The sequence below is a fragment of the Hoplias malabaricus genome, chromosome 14, assembly GCF_029633855.1.
Source record: "Hoplias malabaricus isolate fHopMal1 chromosome 14, fHopMal1.hap1, whole genome shotgun sequence".
NCBI lineage: Eukaryota > Metazoa > Chordata > Actinopteri > Characiformes > Erythrinidae > Hoplias > Hoplias malabaricus.
In genome coordinates, this window is record NC_089813.1 from 31,903,207 (window position 1) to 31,927,346 (window position 24,140).

Consider the following 24,140-nt stretch of genomic DNA (forward strand, 5'->3'; position numbering starts at 1 on the left):
TGGATGATTAGTTGTGGATCACATAAGTCACTCCAACCTATGTGAAATTTATTGAATGGTGCTCAAGCAATGCAAAGAATGGAGTTCCAGTGTTCTCAAGCAGCTCAGAATACAACGGCTGTCTACAAAGTGTACGTTTTGTGTTTGTGAATAAAACTTTCCCCTATAATTACAGACATTTGCAGGGAGGCTACATGTTATTTGAGGTGAAGTCTGTAAAAAAAAAAAAAGGCTCAATGTGCCACCCCCACCAACCCCAATATTTCAGTACCTTGGACAGAGACTTTAAGACCTGTTAATCAGCTCCAGTGCTGGGGGCTGTAGTAGTGCCCACTTTACAGTTTTGTTCTGACTGATGTATGTGTGATTAGCTGATGAAGTGTTGTGGCAGAACAGAAATGACAACAAAAATGTGCTTGGGCTGAGTAGCAATGGCCTTTAGTGTTGGCCATGGATCAAAACACTCTAAATAAACCATGACTATTGTAAAATAAAACAGAAAACCTGTCTGAGAGCAGCCACGGCTGGGGACTCCAATCATCTCCCCTCCCTCACCCACATCTCAGTGCCATTTACAACAGAAAACAGCAATACAACTGTGGACAGGAAAGGCATTCAGATACTTTCATCCCATTTCTTTTTTAGATTTCCCAGCCACCTGAAGAAATGGGCAGTGACGCGCTGCGAGCATGTCTCGACAGGCCAGATATTATCTCCAAATGTGTGTGTGATTAGGAGAGAAACAGAGAACAGATGAACCCCGAGGCTGGGTGTGTGTTTGGAGAGGAAGCTAAATATCAAACCCGATGGGAAAAGTTTGGAACCAATTCTAAGTATTGGCAATATGCCACGGTTCGACACGGGTTATACACAGAAAATATCATATCACAACACTTTTTAGACAATTTTCACAATACAGGTTTATGAGGTTTGATAGCCTTCCCTGAAGAGTGGCCTTCTGCAGAAAAAAATGGTTTGGGGGTGAGGTGCTCCTTGTTGTTACCATGAAATCAGAAGAATGGGCCAAATATACATCAGGCCACTACAAAGACAAGTAGAAATATTCTGTTAATTTTTGCTGTATGCTCCATGTAGCCTTTTATCATCCAAATACCTTGAAATAAAATAAAATAAAATAAAATGTGTGCTAAACAATGCAGTTTGGGGGCTTTTAGCTGGGGTTATACTTATATTTTATATTAGGTAGTTTTTTGTTGTTGTTTATTTTCCTTAAATGGAAAGTGTCCTTCAGTTTGAGAAAGGCACTTTATAAAATAAATATTATTATTATTATTACACTTTTATGCATAATCTTATGCTGTACATATATTATTTTTTTTGTTGTTATTTATTTATTTATTTATTTATTTATTTATCTATCTATCTATCTATTTTTACCCAATCAGACGCAACACAGCTCTAGCTTCAGTTTGCCTGAATGAATTGTTCAAAATGTGGTTAAAATTAGGGTTATAAATTAAAAAAGAAAGGTTAAAACACCTTTCTGCTAACTCTCTCTCTCACACACACACACACATTTTGTGTGGTAATGTATAACAGAACCTGTTTTTTCTCTTCAGTCAAATCTCTGCCAAGCTGCAGAGAATGGAAATAAAAGATGACCACAAATTTGCAGTTGTACACTTTTCGCTTACAAAGCAGAGTAGCTGGGTATTTTTTCTCTTGTTGTTTACTGTAATCCTTTCTTTCTGCACTTAGGCTGCTTAACTTTAGCACCTGTCTCAATGTGATAAACAACAGCTTCACAGCTTCTTCATTCACAGCCCAAGCTAAGCTCCGTCTTCTGGAGCTCTGATTCTCTCTTTCTCTCTCTCTCCAAGAAAGAGGGGAAGGGGAAATTGAAACGGATACAGAAGAACAGAGGCAGGTATTGTGTGAGATCTTTTGAGTGGCTGTGCTTCTGTCTGGAGTGTGTGTGGGTGTGTGTACATGTGTGTGTTTCTGTGTATTGCATCATGCCTGCCGTCACTGGTCTTTTAGCACCTCAGTATCCACATTAACATGAGCAATGACAAAGTCAACTTGAGTGGAGTATCTACACCGTTTCAGAAATGTATGCAATCTATTGCCTTAGATCTTGCATCTAATTGAATACAAATGACTGTACGTGATCAGCATCGGGAGTGTAGATGTATTAGGCAAGTTTTTTTGTTCTCAGCAGAAAAAAGATTAACAGAAACCAAGGGTGTAATTTGGATGCAGAATGTGGTGGGTGCAATGTGAAGATTGAGCTGACCTATCGTAACCATGGGAAACAATGTAGGGCATATTAGGCCATAGGGTGGTGCTGTCTACTTCACATGGGCTGCTATCATAATACCATTTCTGTCATATGGATTATGTATCTCAAATATTCTCGTAAACACTGTGGATTTTTTTCCCCGTCCTTGGTGTATAGGCAATTACCATCAGGCAAAACTCTCCATTATATTGGTGGTTAAGCAAACGTTAGGCCTTCAGTTCAGCTCCTGAAGGTCTGATCTTACATTAACAACTAACATAAAAATGACACCAGTGATTCAATTTACACTGAATGAAAAAAAACACTTCTCATGAAGATTCTCAGGAAGTCTCTGAAAAATAGAAAAGAACAGTAACTCACTGCCAGGTCTCTTTACTGAAGGAGTCACTATAAAAATGTACTAAAGTAAAATAATTATAAAATGGATGCATAATAATGATAATAATAGTTATTATAATAATATTATGTCTGATTCAAGCTTCTACTGAGTCATGAAATGTATTCAGCAAGTTTAAGTTTTCCATGTCTGATCTAAGACATTCTAAAAATGCTTTAAATTACAACAAACATACTTTTAGAAACCCCTAGGTATACGGGCACTGGAAGTGTATTCTTTCTCATTTTTGACAGGGTTTTGAAATGTACGGCCCAAACTGAACGCTTACAGTTTGCCACTGATGTTATACCCATGTTAATGTTAATGCACTGCCATAGCATGTGGGCGAACTGACACTTAGCATTATGTGACAACGATGCGAAACACAAAGCAACTCTTTATTGAGCCTCAGATTGGAAAACACTTTATTTCATACACATTGATAAGACACTTAGACCCTTTATTATAGCAGCAGGGGTTTTTCACAGGCACAGAGCAGTTAGACAGCATGACTGCAAGGCTTTGGTGCGAGGAGGGGCTGGGGACAGAAGAAGAGAAGTGGGAGGGATGGAGAGAAAGAGAGAGGGGATGCAGGGAGGAGATAACATTTATCAGATAATCCACTGCAACCCTGGACCTGCTACCTACACATGCATACAGAGGGAGAGAGAAAGAGGGAGAGAGATAGAGAGAGAGGAGGGTGTTATGGATCTCCTACGCCCTCTAAGTAAAAGACGGAGCGAGAGAAGAATGCTGGGTAAGAGGAAGAGTACATAGATGCATGTAAAGAAGAATGTGTAGGTGTGTACTTTGTCACTGCCTCTCTCTCTCTCTTCCTCCCTCCCTCCCTCTCTCTCTCTCTGTGTGTGTTGTTTTTTACATAACAGCTCCATATTTCCATCTTCTCCCAGCCATAACTCTACAGGAGCTGTAGAACAGGAGAGAGAGAAAGAAGCAAGAAGGAGAAGAGAGAAGAGAATGAGGGCGTGTGGCAGCACTGAGAAGGAGAGGAGAATGAGAGTAAATGAAAGAGAGAATGAAACAGGATTGAGAGATAAACTGGAAGCCTGAGGGCTTTTCATTTTAGTTTCCGTACTTGCAGCATCATCAATGCTTCCAAGAAGGTCATTCCACTGTAAAAAGACCCAGTGTCTCTGAGGTTACAACAACACTTAACATTTAAAGTCAAAATTCAACATCTTTCAAATGTCCTTCACAATGAAATGGTTCATTCATTCATTCATTCATTCATTCATTCATTATCTGTTACCGCTTATCCAGTTCAGGGTAGCGGTGGGTCCAGAGCCTACCTGGAATCATTGGGCGCAAGGCAGGAATACACCCTGGAGGGGGCCCCAGTCCTTCACAGGGCAACACAGACACACACACATTCACACCTACGGACACTTCTGAGTCACCAATCCACCTACCAACGGGTGTTTTTGGACTGTGGGAGGAAACCGGAGCACCCGGAGGAAACCCACGCGGACACAGGGAGAACACAGACAGTCGGAGCTGGAATCAAACCCACAACCTCCAGGTCCCTGGAGCTGTGTGACTGCGACACTACCTGCTGTGCCACCGTGCCGCCCCTCAATGAAATGGTTAAGTCATTTAAAGTAGTTTGATCCAGTGAGAACTGTTTACGATGGAGGTGATAGTAACCAGAAATCTGATGTGTTAACAGCCTATAAAAAGTCCCTCACAGTTGTGGTTGCAGGTTCCATGTAGTGGGCAGCAAATAGTCCAGGGGTATTTCGTTAAAATTCAGTGAGGACCAGATGCTAAATTTACCTCCAGGCTAAGGTCCAAATCTCAAGATCTGTGTTCAGCGGTGCTTCTCATTACTGCTTTTGAGTAATGACAGGTTTTCGGAACATTGAGGCTGGTTAAGAACTGGCTGCAAAAAGAATGAACATCAACTGCTCCATCTGTTCATCTTTAAAGGTTTTCTGCATCAACTTTCCTTACTTTAGAGTAGGTCAGGCTGCCCTCACTCTCACCTCTGTCTTGCTGTCTCTAGTGACCTGACCACACGAGGGAAACAGTCAGTTTGACTGACTCGATTGAGAGCGGGGACTAGCTGTGTTCATTGTCTATCGTCATGACCCCAACCCCGGCATGGACTATGATTATGAGTTCCTGGGCAAGACTCCCAACACTACATTTCTGTATGTAACTTGATTAAAATTGTAAATCCATTTGTATAATTTCATTTGTTAACCCTCAGGGGTTGAAGAACGCGATGGCGCATCAAATATCACCATTCACAATGTTTCTATTAATATCTTAGCGATAACACAGTGCAGAAATACAGTTCAAACACTTGTGAATGTGCAAAAACTGCTCTTTCGACTGCATTTTATCGCAACGGTACATGATACTGTACATCCCGAGTTACGAGCCTATGAATAAGCTTGAGACACGCCTCCTCTGCCTCTCACCGTGTCTAACTGGTGGATTCACTTGTTTTTAAGACTCTGATAGAACTATTTCTATCATCAAACCAATTCATCCACATGAGGAAAGGGATGTTTTCATAAGAAATATAAAGATTTTCTAAAATCGGATTTAAGTTTTTCAGGGTTAGAGACAGATTACCTCTTCATAAAATGCTCTAGGTCACATAGGCCTCTCTTACCGAGAGAGCTGAGATTGTTCTGAACATTTTTAAATAAAATGTGGGCAATACATTATAATACAAGTGCTTTAAAGAAGAAATTCAAAAAATTGAGAAAATCTCCTTAGACCCCAAAGGGTTAAATCCTGTAAATCCTAAGTGTAAAAATATATAGGATAATATACAATTTTAAGTTGACCTGCCTTTAAAGTGTTTGTTCTGCTCTGTTCTGCTGTAAATCCTAAAAAAGTGATATGTTTGGAAAGACAAGCTGTCCACTTTTCACAGAGGGATCCAGGAGCATCCCATTGCTGCCAGAAGAAGAAGATACCTGTGGGAAGCAGCAGGTGCATTCTGTGATTCTGTGTCATGAGATTTCACACAGAGAAAAGAATATTAGGGACCTCCCTATTTTCAACAGTACCTTTTTGTAGCCAGTTCTCAAACAAGTAAAACAAACTCATGAAGATGAAACTCTCCCTTTATTCACATCTCTCTCTCTCTCTCTTTCTCTCTTTCTCTCTCTCTCACTCGCTCTCTCTCTCTCTCTTTCTCCCCTCATTCTCCCCTCATTCTTGGCCCTGTTTCTGTCTCTATCTCTCTCTTGTTCCCTCCACTCTTTCTTTCCCTCTATATTACATTCCCCTCTCTTCCTTTCTCTATCTGTATATATATATTTTCCCCAATCTCTCTCTCTCTCTCTCTCTCTCTCTCTCTCTCTCTCTCTCTCTCTCTCTCTCTCTCTCTCTCACAAAACCTCCAACCCATGAAACAATGCACTGTCTGTGTTTGTGAGGTGTGTAATAAATCTCAGGTTGTATGTGGAAAGACAGATGTTATTGGTGACGTTCTCCAATTTGTACTTTTATCCTGTGTGTGTGTGTGTGTGTGTGTGTAAATAAAAAGACTAAGTGGGAGGAAAATAAAACATTAGAGCAGTATTTCGCTTAGAGATATTAAGTTTCTGAAGTCAATGCCAAATCAGACAAAGCTATTCAGACGCTTCCTGTTGAAAAGAACGATTTTGAATGTGTTTGTCACATTGAGAGCAAAAAGTTTTTGAACTTTCTGAAGCAAGTCCATTACATTTATATTATATTTTCCATTTATTGCTGCAGTGAAATACACTGCCAACTCTCCCAACACAGATGTCAGACTGATATATGTAAAAAACCTTCACTAAACTGTCAGAAAGGCTGATATTGTATAGGTACGTTTTAGTTTACAGAGAGTAAGTTAGCAATCTGTAAGTTAAAGGTACAATACATTGACTTGCCCAAGGGTAAAATGGATATATTTGTAACTGCATTAAACTGAAAAACAACTTTTTATTTTCACTCATTGTTCATTTAATCAGCTTCACTGACCATAGAGCATCACTTTGTAGTTCTACAATTACAGTGTTGTCCATCTGCTGCTCTGCATACTTTCCTAGCTCACCTTCTTCCTGTCCTTTAATGACTGGAACCCCCATAAAGCAGGTATGATTTGGGTGGTGGATCACTCTCAGGATCAGACACATCATTGCTGCTTGAGTTTTTAAATCCCTCAGTGTCACTGCTGGACGGATACCAATGCAGGTCAGCACTGCTCTGTAACGAATTATGGATTCAAAAACATTGCAAATGGTGCTCGGCACTTTCACACACATTTGCACTAATGCATGCTAACAACACCAGGCATTAACCTAAGCCTGATACATCCAAAACACCCTAGGACAAGTAATGAACATAAAATACATTTAGTTAGATCTTTTCTCCTCCCAAACAAGCTGAAAGTCACCATTGGGCTCCACATGTAATTACTTGAATGTAACTCCAAAGTAGTTACTAAGACCAATGGGCAGAGAAGGGCTGGATCAGGGTTCGGTCCATCACTGTCAGTATCTGACTTTGACATATGTGTGCTTAGAGGAGAGGAGCCCAAACCTCAGTAAAACCACCTCTTGAGGATAAACACAGCACCACTGCGGAAATCACGCTGTCTGTCCATTTTGAACAGTTACCAAACAAATGGTAGTAAATGATGCTAAAAGATGTTTATTTTTGTCAACTCTGGACTACATACCAGGCTCTTCTGAGCTCTAGAATAAAACTCCTGCTCAACTGTATACAGCAGGTACATAGTCATATGTAAGTTTGTTTTGTGGGCTAGAGATAGGGGTTGAAACCTCAACTTGTGTAATGCTAGCATAGATGGCATCCGTTCTCTGGACCATGACTAGCATGAATCTCCAGAATGTGTATTTATGTGTTTTAAACTAAATTTAGTTTTGTTATGTTTGTGTTTACTGGTCCTGTCCATATGTTGTTGTATTTACTGTATTGTAATGTGTATTGTATTGTAGTGTTGTGTTGCACCGTGGTCCTGATAGAATGTCACTTCATTTCACTGTGCATTTCTAAGCTGAAATGAAAATAAGCGCTCTTTTGGCCTTAATGCTATAGAAGCAGTAGTTTAACTAGGAAAGTAATAAAGAACAAAAATAATAAAATACATATACATTATTACAGTCTACCTGCTTTCTGACTATTGTAAAATTTGCCCCTTATGCATAACATTAAGTTACGGTAGCTGCCTAAAGCCCACTTTACCATTAATTAATAATATCAGGGCCCCAATAAGGCTGCAAGATATTATATATTAAAAATGTCATATACCACAGAGATTTTCACATGATGGCTTGAATGGCTGTATTTAGAGTTACTTCACATCTAGAGTAAAAATAATAATAAAAATACCTATTTACTCTGAAGATTTCTTAAGGGCATCCATCCTTTCTAGAAATATAAATCCATATCAGTATGTTGCAAAACTCCAAACACAAAAGCACTGATTTTGAAAGTGGAAATACAGTGGTTGACTCACCATGACAGCACTGTATTCATCTAACACTCCACTATCAATACAGCCTAAAGTCACCTGATCAAGAATGATTGTGATTGGTGGTTCATATCCTTCAGTAGCATCAAAGTCTGTGTCCTTGGTTTAACTTTTAAATCAGAAAATTACAGCCTAACAATCATTGTGATGCTCCACTGAACTGTAATAGGGACAAATGGACCTCTGTCATTGCCATTCTGGGCTCAGCACTGCAGAAACTGCACTATGTAACTTGTGGAGAACCGTAAGTACTATCCACCCCCTCCCCACTGATTTTAGCACAGGGCAGTAAAAATTAATCACATTGGGGAAAGCCCCAGGAGAAAATAACCCCAGTATTTTTTACATAATGAAATATTCAGCACCAAAAAGGGCGCTTGTAATAAACTGGATATTGTCATAATAGAAGAACTCATTTTAATAAAGATATTTAGAACCATGGACAACACATTCTCCATCAATCTGAAGAACCATTTCTTCATGCATAGATTCACCAAACAAACTGTACCTTATAGAATTCATGGTTGTAACTAGAACCATGTCCTTTTAAGAGTGTAGGGCCCAAAATAGATGGTACGTGTCCACGGACCCCATTCTCTGTCCACACTATGTGCCCCAGTGTGATTGCACCAGCTGCACACCTTTCTTTTTTTTTTCCAAGAACGTGCTTTGAAGCTGATCAGCCTCCAACCCGTAGTCTACCACAGGCAGAAAATCATTTGTAACAGCACTGCATCCACAGAGTTCTTTAAAGTCTTAATCTTGACTTCATCTGGGTAAAATGAAAGTAGCAATAATGTGTATCCATAAAGACCTTCACAGATATGGCTACATTTCTCTGAACTGTAGTGTGCTGTAATCTTGATGAAACTCTCTGAAAGCTTTCTCTCAGATATATTTTGATATCGCAGGCACAGAGGGAGACATTAAGGTCTGAAATGCTTATTTCAACTGCGGAGGGGGCTTTACTTTCAAATATCCATTGCTGAAAGTGTTATGAGGCTATTCAAATGGAAGAGAAAAAGATGCTCTTGCCCATAAAGCTGCGGATGTAGATGTGTGCATTATGCTGTAGTTGTAGATGTATAGACATGGGGTCAGGGAGACAGAGTTTGAAGGTGTAGACGTTATTCCATATAACTGTATAGGAGATGACATAACAGTTACTTTACAGAAGAAAGGCATTTGTAAAGTTTCTAACACCTACATAAACACATTATAACAGCTGATATAAACATATATAGACATTTGCAATGCCGTATGACAGCCAGTGTTAATTTTGTTTTCAAATATTGATTTGATTACCTGTTTTTTAAAGACTAAACCACAAAAGAACTGAATAAAAATAATCACTTGAAAATGAGAAGTGTGCACTATTCATCAACGAACACAAACTAAACAATAATGTGAAAGAATGATAAATAACCTGTTATTTCTGATTTGAAAACTGAAAATCACAAGGAAATATAAACAGGAAAATGCTCCATCTATTTGCAGTTCTCAGGGTGACGAGGGGCATTCCCCTTTCCAACTGCACTCTGTTCTCTGACTCCACCACGTCATCTGCCTCAATGTTACAAACTGGGGCAGGTTTTGCGCTGAAATATCCAGTTGTTTTCAGAGTATTTTTCCAAAAAGGCTTCTGTCTGAGCAGCACCTCTGCTCACAGCGAGAGCGGAATAGATAGAATATTCAACAGTATCCGGGTGCTCCGGTTTCCTCCCACGGTCCAAAAACACACGTTGGTAGGTGGACTGGCGACTCAAAAGTGTCCGTTGGTGTGAGTGTGTGAGTGAATACGTGTGTGTGTGGCCTGTGAAGGACTGGCGCCCCCTCCAGGGTGTGTTCCTGCCTTATGCCCAATGATTCCGGACTCCGGACCCACCACGGCCCTGAACCGGATACACGGTTACAGATAATGAATGAATGAATGAATGGATGAATGAATGAATGTTCTTTTATTCCAGTCTCACAAGTGGTTTCTGTCTACATTTTGTCCACGACCTGTCTGCCCCAACTATGTCCTATTCCTCACGTGACTACCCCAGCTACACATGTGAATGCTCCAGGTCGTCCTCATTCCTCTGTGTTTAAAAGCCCAGTCCTTTTGACTTCTACTTTGTCCATCATTCATGGTTTGTTATATGGTTTGCCCAGTTTATCTGTTGATGTTTTAATGCTGGATTCCTTTGTTTATCTCTTTGTGTTTCTATGGTTCTTGTTTTTGTCTTTGTCTTAATTTATAATCTTTCTTCAAATTAATAAACTAAAACTAGGCAAGTGTTTTTAGTTTTCATCAAATGAATCTACACTAAACTAACGATAGTTAAATGACTAAAATGAGATTAAAACTATACACATTTTAGTAAAAAGACAAAATCAAAATCAAAATGAACACTGATGCTAACAAGAATTGCCATAAAAGCTGCTTTTGATGTTATTTCATCTCAGTGCACTCATGAGAACGGAGAACTACCTTCTGCGCATTAATTCAGAATTATTATCTTTTTTCTGAATTTACGATAATGGAATTATGCTCTGTGTTGTGTCAGTTCTGTCTCACCGCTGCCCTTTAGTAACAGAGTAACAGGAGAAAGTGAAACATCCTTAATATCACTGGACATGACTGTATTCCTGGTACCAAAACCACTTCTGTCGGTCCGTTCATGATGAAATGTTCACACAATATAAAGCATAGCCTGAGTTTTCAACTGGTGTTCAAAAATATGAAGGAATTTTTGTGCAGACACACAGATGATCCATTATATCATCAGAGGGGCTTTGTTCTGACCCATTCGCAAATAGCATGGATCTTCACGTACCATCGTCCATCATGTTCGTCTTGGTGACAGAGAGGGGAATAGCCTATCTGTGCACAGGGATACACAACTAATCTCAAAATAATGACTGACCGTGGGCCAAACCAAAGGCCCATTTCTCTTTTCTTTCTTCTCCCCTTTTATCCTCTCTCTCTCTCTCTCTCTCTCTCTCTCTCCTTTACTCCTGCCCCTACCCCCCAACTCTCTCTTCTTTTGTCCCCACAGGCCAGAACAAGGGATAGAGGGAGCTGCCTGTGCCTGATGTATCACTTTACACCATCTCTCCATCCTGTCAGCCCTGTTATGTTGATGTGTTTGCCTTATTTCCTCAGGAAAAGGCCATTACCATCACCTCCTTCGTTATCCACTGTGCTATTGGTCTTTTTTTCCTGGCCCCTGTGTGACTAGCCTTCACGAAGGAGAAGGAACCAGGTTTATTTGTCCCTTCATAATGAATGGTAAACACATTTGATCAAAACTGACATTCCGAACATTCTCAGGGAAGGTGTTTGGAGGATCCAACTTGATTGCAATTCTTTCATAAAGAAACACATTCCTATTCTCTCTGTATCTCACCATCTGCCCATCTGTTATACACTCCCCCTCCCTTTAGTGTTGTCAGTTGTTATTTCTTCCCTGGTCATTCACCAGACACTCATCATGTCGCTGGAGTGTGTTATTTTGCTTTATTTGTGCCCTCTTGTTGACTTGAAATGTTCAGATACTTGATTTGCTGCTTTAATGAAACTTAGTCTGCCGCTGTAGCTGACCCCTGCATCTGTACCCTTCTCAAATGGAACCTGATGAGGCGCTGTAATAAACAGTACTCTCAAAATACCCACTTTAAGAGATTAATCTATTAATCTCAAATGAGATTTAGTAATTTAAATATGTTAAAATGTAATTAGGAAAATGAAAATCAACACAAACAAAATTTATTTTGGTATTTCCATTATAATAACTTTTGATATAAGTCTTCTGATTTATTACTGGGTTATAACAGACAAAGAAATAATATACAGGTCATACCCATAGCCATAAAATTGGCTTGAAGTTCATCCTAAACACTCATAGTGTGGGAGCTTTTCAGTGCAGATGCACATTCATTTAATTCATTTAACTAGATAGGTTTGAGAAGCCACAGCACTAGATAATAGTTACTTTAAACTGAATATTGACATTATATCATTGCTAATGAATATCACACCAGTTACAAATTAGTTTGAATTTAACTTGTCATTTAACAAATCTTTCCAAATTATTTGCTATTTTGTGTGTTTTTATGAAAGTCTGAGTAGGACACGACATTCAGGGTCACAGTGGGTCTGGACTGGAACCACCCTGGACAGGGCACCAGTCAATAACCCACACTCACACTTGTGGAGAATTCCATACATTCACACATTCACCTGAGGCAGGAAATGAAATCAGGACCATGGAGCTGTGTAACAGTGACACAATATGCAGCACCACCAAACAGCTGCATCATTGATATATTTTTAAGCTTTTTCACATGAATATAACCTTTTTTTTTCATTTGCCCTAATGATAATGTCAGAGTATTAGTTTATATTTTTTGGGATGTACATTGACTACATTACCGTTTCTATTGCAGGGGTCACGAATAGGCGGCCTGTGGTCCGAGTTTGGACCCTAGCGCTGTCCTATCCTGACCTGGATCTGTAACTGATAAACTATTAAGAGCTGTTTAATTGTTTTAAATGTTTTGACTCTTCTAGTCATTAAGGTTCAGGTTTAGAGCTCCAGGAAATTACCAGACTGGTCACATGAGTTTCTGCATATCACACGTGAGGATACTCAGCTTCTGTTCATTATGATGAATGCTGTGACTCCAATGAGTGACACACACAGGGCAGGGCACCAGACACCGCTGTCCTGGGGCCAGTAAAAATAGCCCAGGGGACGTGATTTTGAGTTAAAACCAGAAACTTTAAAAGTAGGGGAACAATCATGGGTTGAAATTCTCATAACCCTGAACATTGTTTCCCGTCCTTCAGCATAAAGAGCCAATCAGCTTGCTGTTAACAGCTAAAGTCCCGCCCTCCAGCAATAAACCAATCAGATTGCTGGTTCTGTAAAGCAGTGAGTTAACTGCAACTTACTTTATTTACTAGGAATATATTTACATATGCATTTTTTATCGTTTTATTTGTAAATTCTACTTGAAATGAGACAAGGACATTTTATTTAGCGTATTTGTTGTTTATAGTATTTATAAATCTATTTTATATTGAAATGTAATTGAAGGGGAAATTTGATTCGAATCTATTGTTAACTACATAAAATATTGCTATAACTACAAGGTTACTTCAATATGCAGGATACGGCACTGAACATAATGCAGGTAATACATTCCGGACCTTGTTCCGGACCTTGGCTTGAGAAAATATTCTCTAAATGGACCTTGATGAATTTTAATTACTTACCCCTGTTCTAGTGTGATTATTTTTTTCTCTGTCAACTCTCTCTTTTTGTTTAACTGTGGGACTGCAGCAGTCTTTTGTGTGGCTGGTTTATTGGTCTTCTAGAGGCTGTCTGGAGGAGTCTTGTTCTAACTAACACTGTCTGGATAAAGGCTGAGGGTGTGTGTGTGTGTGTGTAGTTGGGAAAATTTGGACGTATTTTATATAGTGTGTTGGTAAAAGCTTTTCCAATTGAAGTTGGCTACAGTACAAACTGAAGCTCTCTCTGCGTGTTTGTCTTAGTCCCTGATGTGGAAAAGTGGCTGTTTTGGAGAATATATGAGACTGAGATTGGGTCCCTGGATGTCCAGCGGTACTGCCACCTCCCACTGCTCACCTGCCCAGTTGAGGTCATCCTTTATTCATCAAAGAAATGAAGGCCAGCCCACAGAGAGGAAAGGCGAAAAAGGGGGAGTGGAGGTTGAAACGGGTTTGACAGCTTTTCGCCTAGATTTGTATTCTTCAGATGAGTCCTCTGTAGACTGCTGACCACACGGGTGGTGATTGTTCATGCAGTCTAACCCTGTAGAGAGTCAGATCCTGCTTTCTGATGTAGTATTCATGACGCTGCTAGCACAGAGCATCATGTGGAACTCTGTGGAACTGTAGCTGGTCATTTATCTGAATCTTGCTCTGGCATTTGCAAAAGAATGGGACACTGGACGATATGAGGCAATGATCACAGTCAGTAGGGTTGTCATGATATCAGAATTTTGACTTCAGGACAGATAAAAACTGTAATATTACAATGCACAGGTCAGTGAGAAGAAACGAGTGTTCCCCCTTTTTTTGTTATTTTAAATACTTACATGCCATTTATCCACTTTAATATATTTTAGCATTTGTACTTATGGCTTCAAGAGTCTCTCAAAATTATTTGGATGATTTCAAAATTCAGGTCTTTGAGAACGAGAAGGTCATGCAACACCTGCATAATAATTTTTGGAAACCAAAAGGTTTTGTGGCTGCACGCATAAGATCATTGTCTTTCTGAAACGGTCCAACTTCTCAGATTCAGTTTCTTGTCTGAAAAGGTTTCAGTGCAGAGGATCCCATGATCATAGTGTAATTAAGCTTCAGAATCAGTGCCAGGCCTCTAGTCCCAAATGCATAAAAATAGTACTATCTTGCAGGATAATATTAATAAGCAAATACAATCTATTTTAACTTACAGTCAGTTAGTGCTTCAAAGCAGATAAGACTTTCTGGTGACATTGGACCATTCCATTTGTGTGACCTCGGTTACTAAGTCTTCATAAGACAGTCCAAATGAGGACACGTCCTATCTCGGCTGCAGCCTAGGCTTGGGAACACAGCTAGTGTAAACTGTAATGGGAAAATAATACACAGGATGATGGCAGTTCTACACTTTGAAGCTTACATTTAGGCCTGGCGTGTTTTTTTTTAGAGTTAAAGCTGACTTTTGATGCTGGATTGGTATCAGAAATTGACACATATCTTCAAGAAGAGTGAACTATTTTAGACACATTTTGAACATCCTGGAAATGCTCCTTTAATCAAATATGGTTGCATTTTGAGATCAATGTTGAGCATTATTTTCAGTTTTTTTAAGGTTATTTGCTGCGAAGTTGTTTTGGTCCCAGCAAGGCTAGGAAAACCACTTTTAGTCTTTTTGTTTTCTTAGCCTTGCTGGGACCTGGAACATGGAGCGGTTCTCTTTTATTTATATAACTTCCAGTTACATAAGTAAAGTCACAGTGTCTAACACGCTTAGCCTTTAGACTGCAACTTTACAATCGTGAGTCAAATTAGCATGCAGAAAATGCTTTCCCTGAAGGCGCAATACAACAACATTAGCCTACTTAAATAAGGAGCAGAAAGTATAGAACGCTGGAGCCTTGAAATGTTTCCAGTGTTTGTACTGAGAAAGCAGTGAATGCAACATGCAACACGCTGTGAGACGCTGAATATTTAATGCTGCAGAGTCATTGATGAAAGCTGTAGACATGATGTTTGTTAAGGATGGTTGTACTTGTTACAAAACATCCTCTCACTGAAAGTGCTGTCAGACCCCTGTCCAGGGCAGATCATATCCACTGTGGAACAGCCTTTTTAAATTGTGTGTCAGTCTTTCAAAGTGACTGGGCCAAACTGTGACTGAGAGCTAAGAATGGCCATGTAGGAGACATTCAGAGAACTCATAAAAGACATTCTCTGGACACACAACTGTCTCACTTGAAATAGATCAAATCGCTCATCCTTGCTCTCCAGAATGTTTCATTCCATTCTATGTATTTTTAATGAGGTAATAATAAAGTTTATTTAAGCCCCATTGCTCCGGTTCCTGAGTGAGCATCGACTACAGTGAGTGTTTTATTTCATGTCCCTGTGCCTTTCAGCCATCAAGTGTCACTGTAATTCATTGGTGATGGGACAGGTCATTTTAACAAACAGAAGCACTGCTCTGGGACCTGAGTTTCAGCTTGTGGCATTAAAACAGCAGATTGTCTTACGCTTCCTCATAGGATCCCATCGACCTCCTTCTCATCTCATTTTCTCCTGAATGCCATAAAGAGGCCAACTCCTATTGTATTGCTGTTGGCAAAAATGATAACTGGTTCACAGCTGGATTACACCCAGGAACAACATAAATAACTTAAAAACTGCTAAGGAACATACAACAATCAGCAATAACAATTAAACACGTCTTTGTTTCTATATTCATTTTTCTTTTTATCTTTTTATCCACTGACCATAGATGTGCACTTGGTAACTCTGCAATTGCAGACTGCAGTAGACCTCTTGCTCTGTACCCTTTGTTAGCCCTTTTTCACCCTGTTCCTCAGTGGTCAGGACCACCACAAAGCAGGTATTATTTGGGTGGCGGATCACCTGAACAAAGGCACAAGGATAGCAAATAGATATATACACAGCTGACTCCAACCATTTAGAAACAGGCCAATTTATGCTTCCGACACAATGCAGAGTCTGCACAAGTACCCTATGCCATTGTGAGCATTTATAATTGTGCGTTGCTGTCTGTGTCACTCTGCAATTACACCACCAACCCACCAGGGCTAAATTACAATATCTTCCTTAAACCTGTATAGTACACAATGTAGTGGTGTAACAGATTTAGTTCCGTAATCTGTGAAGTGCACTATTTATTTTACTTATTGTAACAGAACATAGTTTACATGCAGTGCCAGGAAAGCTCACTCCAGTCCATATTTTTCCCTCGTTCCACTTTTTTTTTGTTCTGTGATGTCCAAACCAATATCTGAGGAATTCTATCCCCATGAACTTGCTGCTGTTGGTGGTCACTGAAGAGTGAAGGGGAGGTCATGTTTCTGGACCATCCGACTGCAGACCAATCACTGTTGTTACCCTCTGTGTCAGCATGATGTGTGGTTACATTTCTGGGGAGGAGTATGCCATGCTTTGGCATAGGGTATGATGTAGGGTTTGTGTCTATGTGTGACCTATTTGTTGCTTATGGTGTAGGTGTGACGCAGAAGCATAAATTGGCCTTAAACGTTTGTCCTATCATTAGTAGCTCACTGGTTTGATCCCAAGTTGTTAGCTCAGACATCCAAGGCTGGGAGGCCAGAGAGACCATGATAACCCCTCTCCTGCCCACATCACATAGAGTGGGCAAACAGAGAACATGAGCAGGGGTGGAGAGAGAGACTTAAACATAAACATTAGAACACATGGACAAAGTAACCAGAGAAAACAAGCCTTAGCCTTGCCTTGTGTGTATAGTTTCACTTTTTGAGTTTAGGACGTTTGTGAATAGAATCTGCTATCTACACGGTTTATGTGAAAGTCTGTGGCATTCATCCATTTGACAAACTCACTGAGTCCTAATGCTAACACGACTAAGGCCACCGACTAATGAACAGATGACGGGTTAGTGTTGAGGCTAAATGACACTCTGTTCCTCTTATTGAATTTTTAAAAAAGTAATTAGTGTGGAGGCTAATGTAATGAATTGTTAATTGATATCGTTATCAAAGGCTGACGCTTTGATGGATGTTTCAGCGAGTGAAGCTTAGCAGAGCTGAGCAGAACGCAATCAAAAGAGCCCACTCATTCATCCAGCTACAAAAATCATCTGTTTTCAATTGCTTCTAATGTATAATTAGATTACACAGACAAGGCCAGAACTTTTAGTCCCTCGCTCTCCTCTCTGAACACTAGGACTAGGTTTTGGAACATTGAGCATTTAATAACAGTCATGTACGTCATGTACACATCTTAGATGTATGAGATGAGAATGCAATTAGTTTATACAGCTCTAGATGACACTTGCCATTGAGGATGGTGACCTTGGGTGATTCTTTTTGCAGTGTTTACTATAGAGATTAGGCAAACTGTGTGTGCTCAGGGTGCAATGGCTGCACATTTTAGAAGACGTATACAGATCTGTGGGACATATTGTGTACAATAACTGTTATACGAGGGCTCATCAGGTTCATATTCATGCAGATTTCACATGATCCCGATGTGGGAAAGTCAATTCTCAGCCATTGTGAAAAGCCTCACACACCCCCTCTACAGTAAATCGATGCTTACCAACAAGGTTGCCTAGCACCAGTTGCTAAGTTACCACTTGACCCCTGATGTTCCACTACAGGCTGCAATACTAATGTTATGTCAGTTTCTAAATATAGAAAGCTCCCTGATTTACTCTGTCTCCCAGAGCCTCTGTATCTCCCATGCCAGGAATAGTAACCTGCTTCTTCAAGCGCAGATAAGGAAAATAGACATGTGTTTTTGCATCGGCCATTTTCTGCTTTACATGAAACATACACAAACATAAATATCACGCATGTGCACACTGCAGCTTTCAAAGCACCCTGTTGCTATTCATTATCATTCAGGCCAGGAGCCTTTTTTCTTTCGGCCCTTTGGCTCAGAGCTTTAAAAATCAATCAAGCATGCAGTATGTACATTACAGTCCTGGCTGTACGTCCACGTTACAACATCATTGCTTAGTCAATTATGTAAAGGCGATGGCTGTTCTGCTTTGTCGCTGTGAATTAAGCATTAATAGAATCACTGAGTTTGCAAAATGAGTTCTGTGTTTTACAGATCATAGTTTTTCGATGAGTTAAACATTGAGTTTATGTGCATGATGTTAGGACCACTATTAAATAAATAGGACGACCCTTGTAAATTGCTCATAAATTGTTAAACATGAGTTTATTAATTAGGCATTAATTATCATGAATAAGGATTTAGAACACATATAAGTCAAAGAGACAACAGTGACATAATGCCCTATAATAGGGAATGTGATGCTTGCCAAATAGTGAGCCTGCATTCCATAAACCTCAGTTGAACCTCAGACTGTGCATTGTTTTCTAGATCACATTATAACTATAGTTTCAGTTAACTATATATTTTTAAACAGAACTCATATTCATGTGATATTGCTGTCATTACTACTTGTTAATGCTTATGAACTCATTTTTATGACCTTGTTATTAAGCATTAATAGATATATTTTAAACCATTTATTAATGTAGTCTTGTTGTAAGAAGGTAACCTTTTCTAATCCCACCTCCTTATGTATTGACCTCACCTCAAATAGCCAGAGCAAGATGGTAGACAGAACAGAGGGCCTGGACAGATGTCTAGACAATCAATAGCCACCGTAATTGCTTTACCTGAGTCTGGCACAGTGTGAAAGAGCTCGGATGTGTGCTGGCCTCAGGAATGACAATAGGACTTAAGCGAACAAGACACTGTGACTGGTAAAGACAAGCCAGGATTGGCATTCTGCCTCCTGCTAGATTCACTGTCTTTTCTCACTCAGTCACTCTCTTACTCACTGTCTCCCTAACTCTCTCTCTCTCTCTCTCTCTCTCTCTCTCTCTCTCTCTCTCTCTCTCTAACTCGCTGACGATTCCAGTCAATACCGAGCACCCACCTACGTCTCTCTGTGTGCAGCATCAACACAGAGACAGATTTAACTTCCCACCAACACCTCCCCCTCAAAACAGCAGCAGCTCGGCCTGAGAGAGGACTCGAGTGTTGGAGTAGATATGTAAATTTGAAGACATAATGGTGTTTACTTCACTTTTTTAGAAGCATTGCTGACTGTATACTATAGCCTACTAGTCATGTTTGCAGTATATTTGCTGTAGTAGCTGCAATTATTTATAGGCTTTTATCAGACCAAATTTTTATCACCAAGCAACTGTGCAGATGTGTAGAAGATGCACACGTTCACTGACTGTCCTTTAATCTAAAGACAGTCAATCAACCAAGGCGCATTCTCTGTCCACATTTCACTCCTTCTGTTGTTTTGCCCTGGAGCTTCTGAAGCCGTAATAGGAATCGACAATACCCAAAAAGATTACTCTCACCAGAACGCCATCACTTAGCAACATAGCAGAACTAAATTAGCATAATGAATATTAACCTTCCATTGCAGAGGCCAGCAGTGTTACCCACTATGTTTTACCAACCAGAACACAGCGGACACTGTCTGGAGCTGTCTGGCTCTGTCTGACAAAATCTGTGATGGGGTGCTGGCAAAGTAAAGGGAAAATAAAACAGCATCTGGCTAATAACAAATACGCACACACGCATGCACCATGGATCTGTTTGTCCATATTAAAACACAAAGGCCCTCAATTCCACCAACTGGCCTGCTGTTTAGATGATAGAGCCGCCAGGAACTGTGCCAGAGAGCAGCATTAGAGTTTACACCAATCACAAACACACATACACACACACACCTCCATCTACAATGTAGACAATGATTGATAAGGCCATTTATGAGTTAGAGTCAAAGATACGCATTATGCATCCACAATTACACACACACAAACACACACACACATACACCAATTGAGTGTGGACAGTGACTGATACACTCATTTATGAGACAGACACATGCACACACTCAGAAATGCACATACACAAAATAAACAAGATCTGCTGAACTGATGGCAGTGTGATTGGCCACGTATTAACTCACAGAACAACCCCCAGGTTGATTACAGATTACATATGCACTGTTGAAATAGCTGAGGTAATAGATGTTGGCACAGGATCTATATCTAATATAAATTGTGCTAATTATACTAGCCCCTCATGTACCACTTGCTACATTCGGAGTCCCACCACAAATCGTTACTGGTGCTTTATTTGTTACGTTTTCAGCTTGGGCTGCTTTCACAAAGGAACTCATAAGCAGAAGGTCTGAATGACTGAAGCGCTAACACTGGAGGATTTACATATAGACAACAGTAGAGCTAAGAAAAATGATTTAAAGTTGTATTACATGAGATGTAGAATACTTTGAATCTGCAGCCATGACCAAATATGTGACAACATAATGAGGTTTGTTCACGTGCTGTCGGTTCTTTTTCGTTTGTAGACACCTCCTTCACAAGACTTGTTTTCAGTGTAAAAGAACTTTGAGCAACAGCCAATCAGAAACGAGGCTCTCACGTCCTGCAGATCACACACACTGAGCTTGGGTCCTCTGAAGACATTGCTATTCTATTCATGGGAGAATGGGGGGAAGCTGATTCCTCAGGTTGACTGTGTTAAATGCAGTCTATCATTACAAACCTCAATAAAATGAAATGAGGGAGTTTGCTGAGTGATAATGACGAATCTGAAAAAACTACTGACCTTGTGAAAATATTAACTCTTTTTCTTAATGCAAACTATTTAAATACAGACTCTCTTTGCTGAGACAGTGAAACTCTAAAGTCCATTATGCCATTCTGCTGAGTGTAGGGGATAAACTGGAAGTAAGAAGACTGTTCAACCATGAAGTTAGTGTTAAGGAATAAACATGGCCTGCATATTATTCTCATTATTAAGGTACATGTTCCTTTAAAAATGTTTTCAGCATGAACCTGCAGTGCAGTCAGGCTTGTTACCCACCTGCGAGTGGAAGCAACCCCTCAGTGACAAGTCATCGGCCGCGTGAGCAGTGACGTGCATGCACTGTTAGATGAATCACCCTGATGGAATGGCCTAGTCGCTGATTCACTCATTCACATACTCACTCACATTTAATAAAAATATTCAGTGACACCACGACTTCAGAAACTTTTTCTACTGCCCTCATCCTCATCCTGCTTTCCTCCTGCTCCTCTCTTACCCCTGATGATGGCAGGAGAATGCAGGAGAGGAAATAAAATGGAGAGTAAACAGGATCCACTTCAGTGTCGTCAGATCAAAGCCACTCTCAAAATTGTCCTCCATGTTGTCCATCTTCTCTGAGTGTACCGCCAGAGATGTCCCTCTGAAATCTGTTAAAGTTCTTCTAGGTAGTGTATCCTTGCACATCTTCACCCTTAGACCTTTGTACTGGAGGTTTGAAGCAGCTTCTTTCATCTCCTGAAGTATTTGTATAGCTGGTAAAATGGCAGAGAATACACTAATGTTAGGTTGGTTGGGTTTTGTGATGTAGCATGTGTGTCCTTGTTATTTTACAGGATGGAGGAAGTGGTGTTTAGCAGTGGTTGTACTTGGTGTTGTAGAATACGGAGTAGACATTGTTGTCAAGCTAATATTAATGTGGTGGCACACTCTTTGTTGTCATTAGCAACTCTTTGCTCTGAAAGAGCACATTTGCTGGCAGATCATGGACAGGTCAAATAACAGTTTAGTACTGAATTCAAATCCTTAGGAATATGAAGTCCCTAGTTTTCTCTGCAGCAAAACAGTTATAATTTTATGCCATTGCAGCCTTCCAGCCTGCTGTTTCCTCTATCCTTCTTTCTCTCTCCCTGTGCCGCAAAGCATTTCGTTTGAGTGTGTGCTGCAGTCCCCTGCCTCTACCTGCCTTTGAGCCTCATGGTCACCTTGTCTGACTCAGGGGAATTGCAGATAATTGGGGTTTAATTTTCCTTTCTACTCCTCTTCAAGGGTAGATGCCCCCTCCTCCTCTCAGTAAAGACTTCACAGAACTGCTGTGCATGTAGCGCACTTCAAAATTACCTCCCTTTTATTTTAAATGGCGTTCTTTTAAATTTAAGTTGCATTCTCCAGGGTTTCAGGCAACGTTTGTTGGTGTTTTTTTCCACAGGGTAAGGTAATCCTTCCTGAAAGACGTTGTTTCTTCACAGCAAGGAGCTTTTTGTAGCTGCAGGTCTTTCTTACACTCAGTTGAAATCATCTTACATCAAGTTAATATATCCAATATTTCCCTTTCAGAGATTGCAGAAAGTGTATTATTAGATTGTCCAACTTGTCTATAGACGTGTAGTGATGTTATCTACAGGCACTGTCTTATTGCAGCGGATTGCGTTTGGCTTGTTTTGAGAAGCAAACAGATCATTTAGCGCAAGAAATAATGGTTGAAATGAGCCATAGTTCTGTGAATGGAATAAGATGCTTTCACCATTTTAACCAAGTGAAAAAAAGAATAAGAAAAAGACAAAGAATAAAAGGATAAATCCTCAAGGAACATTTTTGTATATGTTTCTGTGTATGTGTGTATGTGCCCGTTCTTGCTGTATACTAGACCTGAGTTGCACAACAGTCTGTGGTCACCATTGTAATAATATTTTTTTCAGGATGTGCTGCTCGTTTTCAGTAGGAGAGGAATATAGATTGTAGGCAGGCCAGTGAAATACAAACTCCATATAGCCAAGCTCTTTTTTAATCCGGCTTGGCGTTCCTTGGAAAAGACACCAATTTGAAGGCAGCATATGTCTCTCCAAAATAACAATATAAGCCTCTGCATCAATGGTACCTTCAAAATATGCAGATCACTTACGCCGTGGGCACGGATGCACCCACATGCCATCACAGATACGGGTTTTTGCATTTTTGTTGGGAACTGTCGGGATGACATTGTCATCTTTAGCACATAGGATCAGATGTCCATATTTTTTTCCAAAAACAAGCTGAAATGTGGACTTGTCTGACCACAGAACCTATTTCTACAGCCTTTCGGTCCGTCTCAGATGGCTATGTGCCCAGAGAACTCACTGGTGTTTCTGCACAAAATCTTTATATAAATTTCTCTTTCTCACAGTTTCAGGTTGCATTTTTGAGGCAGAGGCAAACTGTGTTAAATGAAAACAGTTTTTAAGTACTCCAAAGCATGATGGTTTCTCTTTCATTGCCGTCTGAGTGCTTTAATGTTATGATCATACAGAAGTGGTTTCTAGCCTTGCATAACATGGACTTCTATGGATTGCTTTAATATTTTCACAATATTATGAAAGACCTAAATTCTTTGCCGTCGTGTGTCTGTTTCTGTATGTATGAATCTCTATGTGTATGTTTAGGTAATATGTGTCTTTGTGTCTGCGTCTATGTCTGTGTGTATGTGTGTATGTGCATGTGCTCCTCTCCGGGGGGATGGAGGTAATCATGTGGATTTGCAGGGCTCTTAAAGTGTGTGTCTGTGAGCTCTTTGGGAAAGCAACAGACACTCACTCTCTCTTATTTTATTGATTTCCTTTTGGCTCTACGCTGAACCCATGAGCAATTTTGCTGCCTTTACCAGCAACATATAATTATACTCCAACGTCACACACATGTTCCATCCATATGTACCTCAATGAGAATGGCTACCTTCAATAGATACAGACACAAACACATACTCACCCATTCACATAGAGGTTCTACATTGGTACGAGTGAATCAGACACAGCTGTGCTTACTCATACTCTTACTAACATTAAAAAACACCAGCTTCATCAGCTCAGACAAATATGCTTCAGTTGTATTAGAAGTGTGGCAAATA